Raw genomic sequence first — 12,168 nt, 5'->3', positions numbered from 1 at the left:
TTTATCCTGTCAGTATACATGACTGCCATTGGTACATCTCAGGTAGCTTAGTGGTATGTTATTGTGATGAATGTGTACATGATTGCATTTTCTAATCCTGGCAGTGATATCTTACCTCTCAGAGCAGGCACTGGTAGTGAAAGGGTGATGAACACACATTTCAGTGGTTGTGTGTTCCACATGTTTATTATTCTGTGGAGAACTACCTATATATGCAAGCTGTGTTTAAGGTATACTATGTAATGTGCACATCTGTGTAGATTCCTGTCAGGGATACTCTCCATTATTTGGAGCTACATCCCTGATTACATTATACAAAACCCCTCACTGACACTCTGGGGAATCCTTGCAGAGTAGGTGGTGAACAGTAGCTACACCCCAGGGATCCCGCAAGTGGCTCTGATCCACAGAGGGACAGTTAGTTAATCGATGGGGTGGCAACAGCAGACACATTTTGCCTATGCTTATGAGTGGCCATGGCGGTTGGGCATGTACCTACCTATGTTTCTGTGAACCTGTACATAGAGTATGGACACATGCTGATAGCTTAATTTACTGTTCAGGTATTGACTTACCTTGTGCGGATGGCGGTTGTGTGTACAGTAGTTGAGGGCTACCTATGTAGGATGCACACAGTAGATCACCTATACATGACAATTTACAGGTGGTCGTGTGTGTGTGCCATCCATGTTTGCTGTGTGTGCAGGTGGAGAAGGGTGTCAGTCCATGAGTGCCTACACTGTCAGTGTGTGTGCTATACATTCCCTCTTTAACACCAGAAACCGACTGTAGAAGGAAAAAGGCTAGCTGGTAAAATATAGTAACGTCTGCACAGCTCGAACAGAGTATAACACACGTATAGCCAACACTAATGTTCCACCAAAATTCAGGCTTAATCCACTCGTAATGATAAAAACAAATCTTTTATTGAAAATAAGGTTTAGCGCTTTCATCTGTTAAAAATCAGACTTCCTCAGAACCAAAATGGAGTACTTCCAGTTCACATTTAAATAACCTTTTTGGCGCCAAAAATTCAAAAGGAAATGGAGCTCTTAAAGAGACATAGTCATAATAACTCCATATACACATACTACTATGCTAAAAACAGCTAAGCATTTCAACAGATCCAGTGTGCTGATATAAAAAATGACAATATAAATATAATGACAATGTAAATAAATAAAAATTTATTGTGATAAATAAAATAAAATACGCTCTGCACATACTAACTTCATCTTAAAACATACTCCAAATATATGTAATAGTGAAATAGTAAAACTTGCATGACTAGTGCTCATAAATTGTAACAAGTCAACAAGAATCAAAATACAATGGCAACATCCTTGATATATCTATGTCATGATTAAAAATGGTTTAATACTTATATTTTCATTTATGCCAGGTGACCTAATGGCATCTGTCAAAATTTGCCACTTACTTTCTTTCATGGCTAAAAGTGCTTTCCAATTTCCCCTATAAGTAAATAATTCTACGTGGTCTATAATGGCAAATTTAAAACCATGTGATTCACCATATATGGATATGTGTTTATAAAGTGCATTGTTATTGTCTTTAATCTTTATCTTATAAACATGTTCATATACTCATTTCCTAAGGGCTCTCTCTGTTTTGCCTATATAGAATGCGCTGCAGGTATAACATGTAGCAATATATACGACTTGTTTGGTGCTACAATTTCCTGCTTTGCATTTAATGTTAGTCTTGTTGATATCTCCTAACTTAATATTGCCTACCTCATTTATGGCATAACATTGTTTACAGGTACCGCATTTTTTAGTTCCCATCGAGAGCTTTGTATTATACACAGTTTTTTGTTTAGAAGCTTTCTCCAATAATTTTTTAATATTGGGTGCTGTTTTATATACAAAGCTCGGATAATTGCCCAAAATGGAAGCTGTATCATCATTTACTGTTATTAAATTCGAGTGCTGTCTTAAAATATCTCTAATATACTTCGTATAAGGAGTATACATCAAGACGCAAACTCGATTGCAACACATACCTACATCGTCATATCCCTTCTTTCTATTATGAATCTTCATAAAATCTAATGACTTGCCCAATAAAGATGGAAATTTTTTACCCCATTCATTCTTCACATAGTTGGAAACTTGTGGTAATAGGGCTGAGGGGTATCCTCGATTACTAAACATATTACTTATTTGATCAACTTCCCTATTCATGATTTCTCTAGTAGATGACATATGAGCTGCCCTAATAGATTGTCCTTTATAAACATTTTTGAATATATGGAGAGGGTGATAACTATTAATTCAATATAGTCATTTGAAAAGGTTTCTTTCCTGTGAATTTGTGAAATAAATCCCTTATCAGAATGGCTGATATATGTGTCCAAAAATGCTAATATTGCTAAAAAATGCTAAATATTATATTTATATTGTCATTTTTTATATCAGCACACTGGATCTGTTGAAATGCTTAGTTGTTTTTAGCATAATAGTATGTATATATGGTGTTATTATGACTATGTCTCTTTAAGAGCTCCATTTCCTTTTGAATTTTTGGAGCCAAAAAGGTTATTTAAATGTGAACTGGAAGTACTCCATTTTGGTTCTGAGGAAGTCTGATTTTTAACAGATGAAAGCGCTAAACCTTATTTTCAATAAAAGATTTGTTTTTATCATTACGAGTGGATTAAGCCTGAACTTTGGTGGAACATTAGTGTTGGCTATACGTGTGTTATACTCTGTTCGAGCTGTGCAGAAGTTACTATATTTTACCAGCTAGCCTTTTTCCTTTTTTCCTTATACATTCCCTCTTTGCCAAGGCATGGGCTTACTGGGCATGCCTCCATCTGCCTACTGGGGCTAGAACAGGGTGTTCGTGGTCTGAGTCCCCCTGTGCCTGTGGGCTCCTTGGCAATGGTGGCGGGCTGTGAGGGCCGTCACCATTCTGTCCCTGCTGCAGCTGTTTCCACAGGATCATATTGTGTAGCATGGCACATACTATGAAGATGTGGGTACACGTTCCTGGAGAGTACTGCAAGGCTCCACCAGATATGCCCAAGCAACGGAACCATGATTTCAGCATCTCTAACACGGGCTCTATGATGATTCTGGTTTCTGCGTGTGCCTCATTATGGCGTTCTTGCATGGCTGTGTGTGCATTTCTGATGGGAGTCATCATCCACGATTCCAGTGCATAGCCTTCATCCCCCACCAGGTGGCCATATGGGATGTCCCCCCTGGCAAATACCTGATACAGCTGTGAGGCATGCCAGGTGTGGGAGTCGTGATAGCTTCCAGGGCTGCCAGCACACACATCCATGATAATGCCCTGGGCATTGCGCACGACCTGGCAGTTGATGGAGGGGAATCCCTTGTGGTTTATGTAGTGCCTACCCTGCTCACCGGGTGGTGACTTGATGTGTATGTGTGTGCACTCTATTGCACCCAGTACCTCCGGGTAGTCTGCCACACGGTGGAAGAGACGCATATTGCTGGCCAACTCCTCCTGCATTCGGGGGAAGTATATGTGCTCATTGGCATGTGGTAACATGGCATCCAGAAACTGGTGGAGCACCCTGGATGCTGATGCCTGTCATATCCCCATGATATCCCCAGTTGGCAATTTGGAAGGTACCTGTGGCTAGTATTCTCAAGCTTACACATATCTTCGTTTCCACTGGGATGTGTTCCCCTCTGTTACTTCTGGCTCTCAGGCATGGCTGGCACAGCTCAACAAGTTGCTGTATGATGTCCCTGTCCACCCTGTAACGCTCTACTATCTCCAGATCATGTAGCCCCTAGTAGGTTACCCTGGGTCTGTACACTCTTCTCCTCCTCCGGTGCCTGAGATGGTTGTCAGCATCATCCTCCACACCACCGTCAGTCTCCAACACATGCTGGTGAATCAAAGCTATGGCGGCCCCTAACATATACATATTAAAAGTTCTCCGTCTGTATATACCAATGGTGCAGAGTGTCTGGGAATACACAAGTGTGTGTGTGGGGGGCTTTCACACCTTATACTATTGTGCAATGGATGATGCTGGTGTAATTGGGTGTGTTTGTGCTATTCCAGTTGCAGGGTATCTTAATTAGTTTTACAGCAGGTACTGCTATTGTGGGGCCTTTGGTGCTGACTTACACTTGCCTGCCATGATTCATCTATTGCCCTTTACTTCTATTTTCAAACCGATTCCCCTCCCATTGTCAGGTATGCATCCAGCTGCTGCCTTTCTTGTTTTGTGCTTCCACAACCCAGGATTGTGTTGGGAAATGTGTTATGTAGCTGAACTACTGCAAGTTTGCTTTGTTCTGTTGTGACATTTCTCTTTTCTTTGCTGTACAGCACCTCCCCTTTCCTGTTCTGCAGGTAGCTGCTAGCAGCCTTGTTAGCTGTTGTCTATGGCCCACTGTGAGTTTCTAGGTGTTAATTACTCATTTGTACTCCAATTATCATGCTGCAGCATTTCCTTATTGTCTTCCCGTATCCTTCCTGTTTCAGCTGTAGTGCTCACAGCCATTTACCGGGTTTCGTGTACATTTTCATCCATGTTCACATGAACTTTTGGTTACCTTTTGTGCTCTCAGCTAAGAAAGCTTTGGCTACTTCCACACCCCTATCCTGCAGCTTTGCTTAGCAACACGCAATACAGATTAGCAATGATCCAATATGCTTACAGCTACGGTGGAGTGCCCCTCTCTTGATGTCATGTTTACCTCCAGGCCACTCCTCTGTGTTGTAATGCTACGCCGTGTGGTACATCCTTCTTTAAGCTGGCAGGGCATTTGTGATTCAGTATTACTTGACTTATTTGCATGGCATTGAATGCTAATTCCTAGTTACCGCATGGAACACTGTCACAGGCCCTTAACAACCCTTGTGCCATGGTTGTGGTGTAGCATGCATGCCATTGACTATTATGGGAATATCATGAATTGTGTTACATTACAGTTTTATGACATCTAAATATATTTTCCTTGTGATCTCGTTTGCGCACCGATGCACAGCGGTTTTACTTTGCGTTGGTGTTGCCATGACATTAAATGTTATTTTTTATATGCTGTGCATGTTGTTTTATGCCATTGGCTATATATTTAGCCATTGGCATATATTAACATTATAATACATGTTTGGTCCACTTTCATGGCTCTGATTTTATGTTTGACAAAATGTAAACCATTTAATTTGGTTTAGATTTCTACATGCTTATGCTACGCCAGCACCACTTCATGAATCGCTATATACCTTCATTTGCATGCTACACTGCTGTGCATGGGATAATTAGTATACATGCGCCAGGAGCTGCACAGCTCTGGCATACGCTGGTAGTGCATGTGGAAACAGCTCTTACCTGAATCGCTCGGCATCCATATTTGGCGCTAGATCATTGATGCTACTCCGGCGCATGGCGCAAGCTTCATGAATCCCTGGGACTGTAAAGCCCATAGCACAGTCATTTTCCACTAGTGATGTCTGGCATAGCACCATACCCTCAACCTCTTAGAGCAAGAAATCTGGACAAAGACATACATAATGGGGGGGGGGGGGCAAAAGCCCAAACATAGGGACAATTTTTAAATATTGCTCTTACAAATTTACAAAGTTGTTAGAAAACAGGTTTTGCATTAGCATGCATTTTCTGAAGGGGAGGACGTCCAAAACTCAAATGTTTGTCATTATTTTCTGACTTCTGCTCTTAATGATTTTCCAGTGATTTGTCAGAAAAAACACAATTTTATGAGAGACAGACCAAAAATATGAGACAAAAATCTGGATATTCTGTGAAAATATGTATAGTTGAAAGGTTTGCATAGCACACCCTTGCTGCTCAATGATATACATCATGTGCTATTCATAATATGTGGCTGTGTGTATTGGGCTAGCATTTTGTTCCTCACTCTGACCTTTTGGGTGAGTGTGGCTTCTTCAGGTACTGAGGCACGTGACTAAAACTGGTGTTGTATCTGCAGCACAGGGACTATGAGAATCATTTATTTGGCCATTATGATGACATCTTACATAAAATATTGCCGGACACCATCTTCCAAGAATGATGAGTGATACCACTGGCATTGCTTTCTCTGAAGGGTAGTACAGGCATCAGTATAGTGATCTGTAGAGACATCGCTATCCTACTGTAAATTATTGAGAAAGGCAAGCATTAGGGATACTAAGCCTAGAATTTACAGTAAGCACTGTATATAGGCTTTGGCAAATTATATTTTGGTTGTTGTCTCTTGCTTTCTCTTTGGAGGGGCATGTTAGACTAGGAAATGGACACCTGTCCCACAAAGATGATGCCCTTCCCCACCTACTAATCTTTCTTTCTGGTTACTTATGTGTATTCCTATGCTTGACGTTGTTCCTTTTCTGCCTTCTCTAGATCTTCTTTTTCCGTAAATTTATATGGTGAGCTGGGATGGCACTTTACTTTGCTGAACCCTGTGGTTTATAGCTTTAAGCATATTACCTTTCTGTGCTTGTCACATTATTCACCTAACCGCATGTAGCATTGTCATATTTGCTGCCAGTAAAGTGGCTTGTCTAATTTACAGTGCTGCTCTTTTATAAAATAAATGAAGCCTTGTTAAGATATACAGATTGGTAAATGCAAAAGAATAACTATGCCACTGTAGTTTAAATGTACTTTCAATTGTTATTTAATTATGTAAATGGCCAGTTTTCTATGAACATATGACTTGTGAGTTTTATATAAGTATGATCATTTACTAAGTGAGTATTCTAAATAAGTCCTTTTCTTTTGGGATGAATGCACTTAATCGTCATAAATAAATGAATATTATTTTGGCTCTGACGGACAATGGAATATTTATTTTTTCCCATAAGATCAGAGTGAGCAGTGAGCTTTAACTGTTGATGATGGGGACTACTTGATGGACCTTTGAACCAAATTTCAGTGACAATGCAAATCTCTATACAATCCATGGCAAGGAAGGCCTCCAGGTAACGCATTTTATTCAGGCTTCTGGCATTAATGACAGCTGCTCTCACATTGCTTGACTATATTGATGTCAGTTTTTGAGGACAATAAATAAAAGCACTGAAGGATGGAACATTTCTATTAAGAATAAATATTCTTTGAACAAAGAAATAGTGACTATCACTCACAAAGCAGGATGGAATACCTCATGTGTTTTCTGAAATAAATACAATCTGAATCAAATTTGATATTCTCCAGCCATGGAAAAACAGTTGTTTACTGCAATTAATTTGTCTTTATAGCATTGTTCCATTTAAATGAGGATAAGATCTAACTTGATAAATGTATCATTCTTGGCTCTAACAGGGAAACATCGAGTATACCCTTGTAGCACTGCATCTCCATTTAAGTGGAATGGTGTGTTATGCACATCCTACACGAAATGCAATGAGGTCAAAATCATTTGTGGTGCTCTGCAGACTTTTTATTGACTTTGACATATTCCTATTATTTTTTGCCTCAGGAAGAGAGGCCGCAGTCTTTGATTCTTTATTTAATTTGGTGAGTGCAGTGTCTATGTAAATCTACACTGAATCATCTGTTACTATTGCATTACCAGCAGAGAAATAATGCTTTTTATCAACCATAAAAGTATGCAGATAAAGGGGCATTTTCTTCCTGGTGTTACCTTGTAAGGGGATATGTCAACCTGTTTAGGTGATGGAATACCAGCGGGTAGTACATATGAGGCTGTGGATTACTGTGCACAGAGGGATTTTTGGGGGGTGCATATAAGAGCCTCTGCATATGTTTTAGTAGTTGGCAAATGCTTATCATTATTCAAATATGCTTTAAGGATCATCTCCATATCTGCAATATATTTACTTTTATTGTATAGAGAGTAATCCTGGAAATGGGGAAGTTTATTTCAGTAAACAATTCCTACACCATCTATGAAAACCATATTTTCCAAGATTAGAATGTTATGAATAACTGTAGGAGTATAAGTTTGCGTGACAATTTAAAAATAGGATACACCCCATTTCCCCACCATTCATCACCCAATGTATACCTGCCACCATTCCTCTGCCTATTATCTCAAGACAGCACGTCATCTCTGCACTCCTCAAGGCCAAAACACGGCATAAACAGGACCAGACAATATCCAAGGTTGCCTTTTAAACAAGTTAAAACATGACCTATCAGACTCACTTGGATCCCTGTGTAATCACAGCCTGTAATCTGGCTATGTTCTGTCAGAATGGAGGACAGCAACAGTAATCCCTCTGCACAAAGGGGGACCATCAACTGACCCTGGGAATTATAAGCTCATATGTTTGACTAGCTTCATCTGCAAGGCCATGGAAAGAATCATTGTGGACTTTATTGACAAGGACATAGGTAATCTCCAACCTCTAGAGCCAACCCAGTTTGGATTCATTAAAGGTAAATCATGCTTGTTAAACATGGTTACCTTCTTTGAAAAAGTATAACGGGCCTTTGATGAGGGAAAGACAGTGCATACCACCTACCTTGACTTAGTCAAGGCATTTGATACAACCCCCCAGTCAGGTATTATAGATAAACTCTCTCAATTGGGAATTAACCCCTACATTAACAGATGGGTAGCCAACTGGCTCACTGACATGACAAAGTCAAAGTGGGTGACTTCACCTGTAGCAAAAGACCAGTCACCAGTGGTAACCCATAGGGTTCTGTGCTAGGACCCTTACTTTTCGAAATTTATTTCTCATAAGTCCAAGCAAATTAGACAGCCTGTAGCTGACCAAATTTGCTGATGATTGCAAATTGTTAGCAATCATTGAGTCCCCAATGATGTTAATATACTGCAGGCAGGGTTAACACAGACAAATGATTGGTGCCGAAGCCACGGATTAAAGCTAAATGCAAAAAAAAAGCATTATTATTCCCTTTGGGAAAGCTGACAACCCTGCTAATTACATTATAAACAACACCACATCTAAGTGTAGACACAGTGGTATGTGATCTGGGTACTCAGGTTGATAGCAGTCTGAACTTTGACCACCACTTATCCATAGCAGTAAGGAAATCCTTCTATGTAGATCATCTTAAAAGTAAAGACATTGCATCTAGATCTGAGGATGTTATAATTCCATTATACTCAGTTCTCATCAGACCAATAATTGAGAACAATGCTCCCTTTTGCATGTACCTCATCAGACCCCTGCAAAAATTGGAGAAACAGCAAAGGTTTCTCAACAAGAAATTACAGGGTACACAAAACAAGGCTTATACAGAAAGAGTGAAAGACTTGGCACTGTATTCTGTCTCCTATAGCTTGCTAAGGTGTGATCTGTGCCTGGCTTATAGGGTAGTCTCTGACCCTGCCCTGATGAAAATGCTACACATTCTTAAGTCAAGCTGCACACAGGCCACTCACTCTATGTATCTTAACCTAGCCTCTATCATGAATAGGTCATGTTGGAGAGATAGATACATCTCCCAGAGACTGCCACTTCTCTGGAATAAGCTTCCAATTCACATGAAATTGAGCCCCCCCCCACCCTCTTCAAATGCAACCTAGGTCAATGGATGGCTGACTGCAAATTCACTCCTGGGGTGATGCCCATGTCAAACTGGACAGAGGAAGACAATATTAACTACCATAGACCCTTACCTCTGTGACACTCAGTCACCTAACCACAGACATCGGGGCAACTCAGAATGAATATGGCTAGGCTTGTAAGGGCTCTAGGGCCATTAACCTTGTAACCTTCAATGAACCTACGAACCTATGAGATTGATAAATTACTGAATTTATTTGAAAAAATAAGAGACGGTGTGTGTTGACCAGTAAGATGGAGATGGACAGAGCTAAAGCAGTGTTTTCTGAAGAAAGGGCACCTCCTATCTTAGAACAATGTTTAAAGACATTTAAAAAAAAGTGGGATAGAAATATATGTTTTTAAGAAGGAAATTATCTCATGATTCCAAAGAATGGAATAGCATATAACTGTGTTTCCCTAAATTTAGTGGCATAAATGATAATGAGATACATCTATGATGCAGATAGGGAAGACATTCATTGCTTTACTTTTTCCTGCATATATTATAATTCATCCATGGTTCAATAGGGTTGCCACCTTTTCAAATGCCCGAAGTGGGACATTCTTTGTACAAACGTCAGATTCTGCAAGGCAAAACATACTCATGGCCAGTACAAAGGACAGAACTTCACTTTTTTGCCTAAATAAATGATTATACATGTAGCATTTTAATTGCTTATTCTGTTTCTTATAACATTTGGGTGTTTCAGTAACAGAATAACTGTTTTATGCAACTATTACATTAAATATGGGAAATATGTTTGTCCTAATATCTCAGGCCATTTGCCATTTTTTCAATTTTCATGCAGGACACAACTGCCCAAAGAGGGACTGTCCCTCACAAAGTGGGACAGGTGGTAACCCTATGGTTTAAGTGCTTTAATTTTAAAGACCACTGACTAAAGTAGAAGTCATCTGTTGGGGAAGCATGTTTTTTACATGTTTTCTTATCTGTTTAAGTTACTGTTGTCAGGTGCATGGTTTAATTACAAAAATAAAGTCAGAAATTCCACTGATGGAATGAAAATTAGTACCACTCCCAATGCACACCTCTCAGATGTATTTGTTACTGTCCCATTACTTGTTTGGACACATGAACAAGTCAGTGGAAATCTTAACATCTGGTCTTAATTTATTTATTTTCTTCTGCAACAGTGATCCATCTATCTGTTGCATAACAGCAACTTCCGTAGATTAAGTTAAAAAAATAATATTTGACAATTATTTCACTGTAAGTTCAACACCCTAAATACATTAATTTAAAAACAGAAATATCAAAAGAGATGCAAGTCCCCTAATCTAGAAATACTGCTCAGATATGCAGTTGTCAGTGCTTTATTCCACAGCAATAGTCATTCGCTCTGTGTAAGACATCTTTTTAACCCAGACCAGTCAGTATGTTTATAACAAACATTTGACAAGACAATGGGAAATCCAGAAGTTTTTCAGCCTTCATCTTTTTGTTTTAATATTTTTGTCCTCTGACCAGCATAACTGACCATTAGTTGCTCCTGATGCCCCCTCTCAGTCTTCAATCTCTGCATCCCTAAAGACAAATGTTCCCACTCAGCTACTCTAATACACATGTATGTATATATATATATATATATATATATATATATATATATATATATATATATATATATATATATGTATATATATATATATATATATATATATAGATATATATATATATATATATATATATATATATATATATATATATATATATAAAACAATGTACTCAGTAAAAAGTAGACATAGCCAGCTCTGATGTTATAGAAGGATAAAACTGTGACTATGGCTTAGGTGACCCAAGTCCAATAAATATCTGATGTGCTTGGTATAACTGGCAAAGGAGGATGGAAATGCCAATCCTGGCAGTGGAGATAGGGTGGAGCAGGACACAAGCAACAACAATTCTTCAGAAGTGTGGCACTGTGATGTGCATCCTGGTGAGGGTGCTTGGCTCTTTAAACTTCTGTGTAGTAGTAGCAATTAATAGTGGATATAGTGAAGTACATCAGCACAGTGAGAAGGCATTGTGGGTCCATATGATGGCACAGACAGTGTTTTCATGAGGTTAGGCTATAATAAAATGCCCTCTTTTCAGGATGCTGTCAAAAGTACAAACATTCCACATGGCTACCTGTAAGATGACCCCTCCATGTAGAACTTGTCTTCAGTAGTTCCTGAATTTGGGGGAGTGAACAGGCACAGTTAGACAAGTACAGGCAAAGTACCTAGACAAAAAAAAAAGATATTAAAAAAATATATTAAAAAAAAAGAGTAGCGATGGAAGCAGAAGTTAATAAAAACTGTTTTTTTTAAGTTTCTATAGACAATAAGGTTTCATGTTTTGTCTGACAATGTTGCATCCAGCAATTAAAATTTGTCCAGCTCTTCTGCTTCAGAAAGCTACCGATAGTAGTTTATAAAGCAAATGCATGAAATAACACTGAGACCAGTATATTTACATCTTAACTGCCCATAATTACAGATTACTATTAGAAAAATTCAAAAAAAGACTGTTTTTTGACAGTCCATCTCAGGTTTATAGATAAAAGGCTAAAAATGAACACCATTTGAAACATGCTGTGTCTTTATCCATCCAAGTCCACATACAGAGGGGTCTGCTTCATTGGGGAT

Source organism: Protopterus annectens, chromosome 6.part0 (genome assembly GCF_019279795.1).
Source record: "Protopterus annectens isolate FY-2018-M chromosome 6.part0, PAN1.0, whole genome shotgun sequence".
Classification (NCBI taxonomy): domain Eukaryota; kingdom Metazoa; phylum Chordata; order Ceratodontiformes; family Protopteridae; genus Protopterus; species Protopterus annectens.
This window is presented reverse-complemented; position numbering follows the sequence as displayed.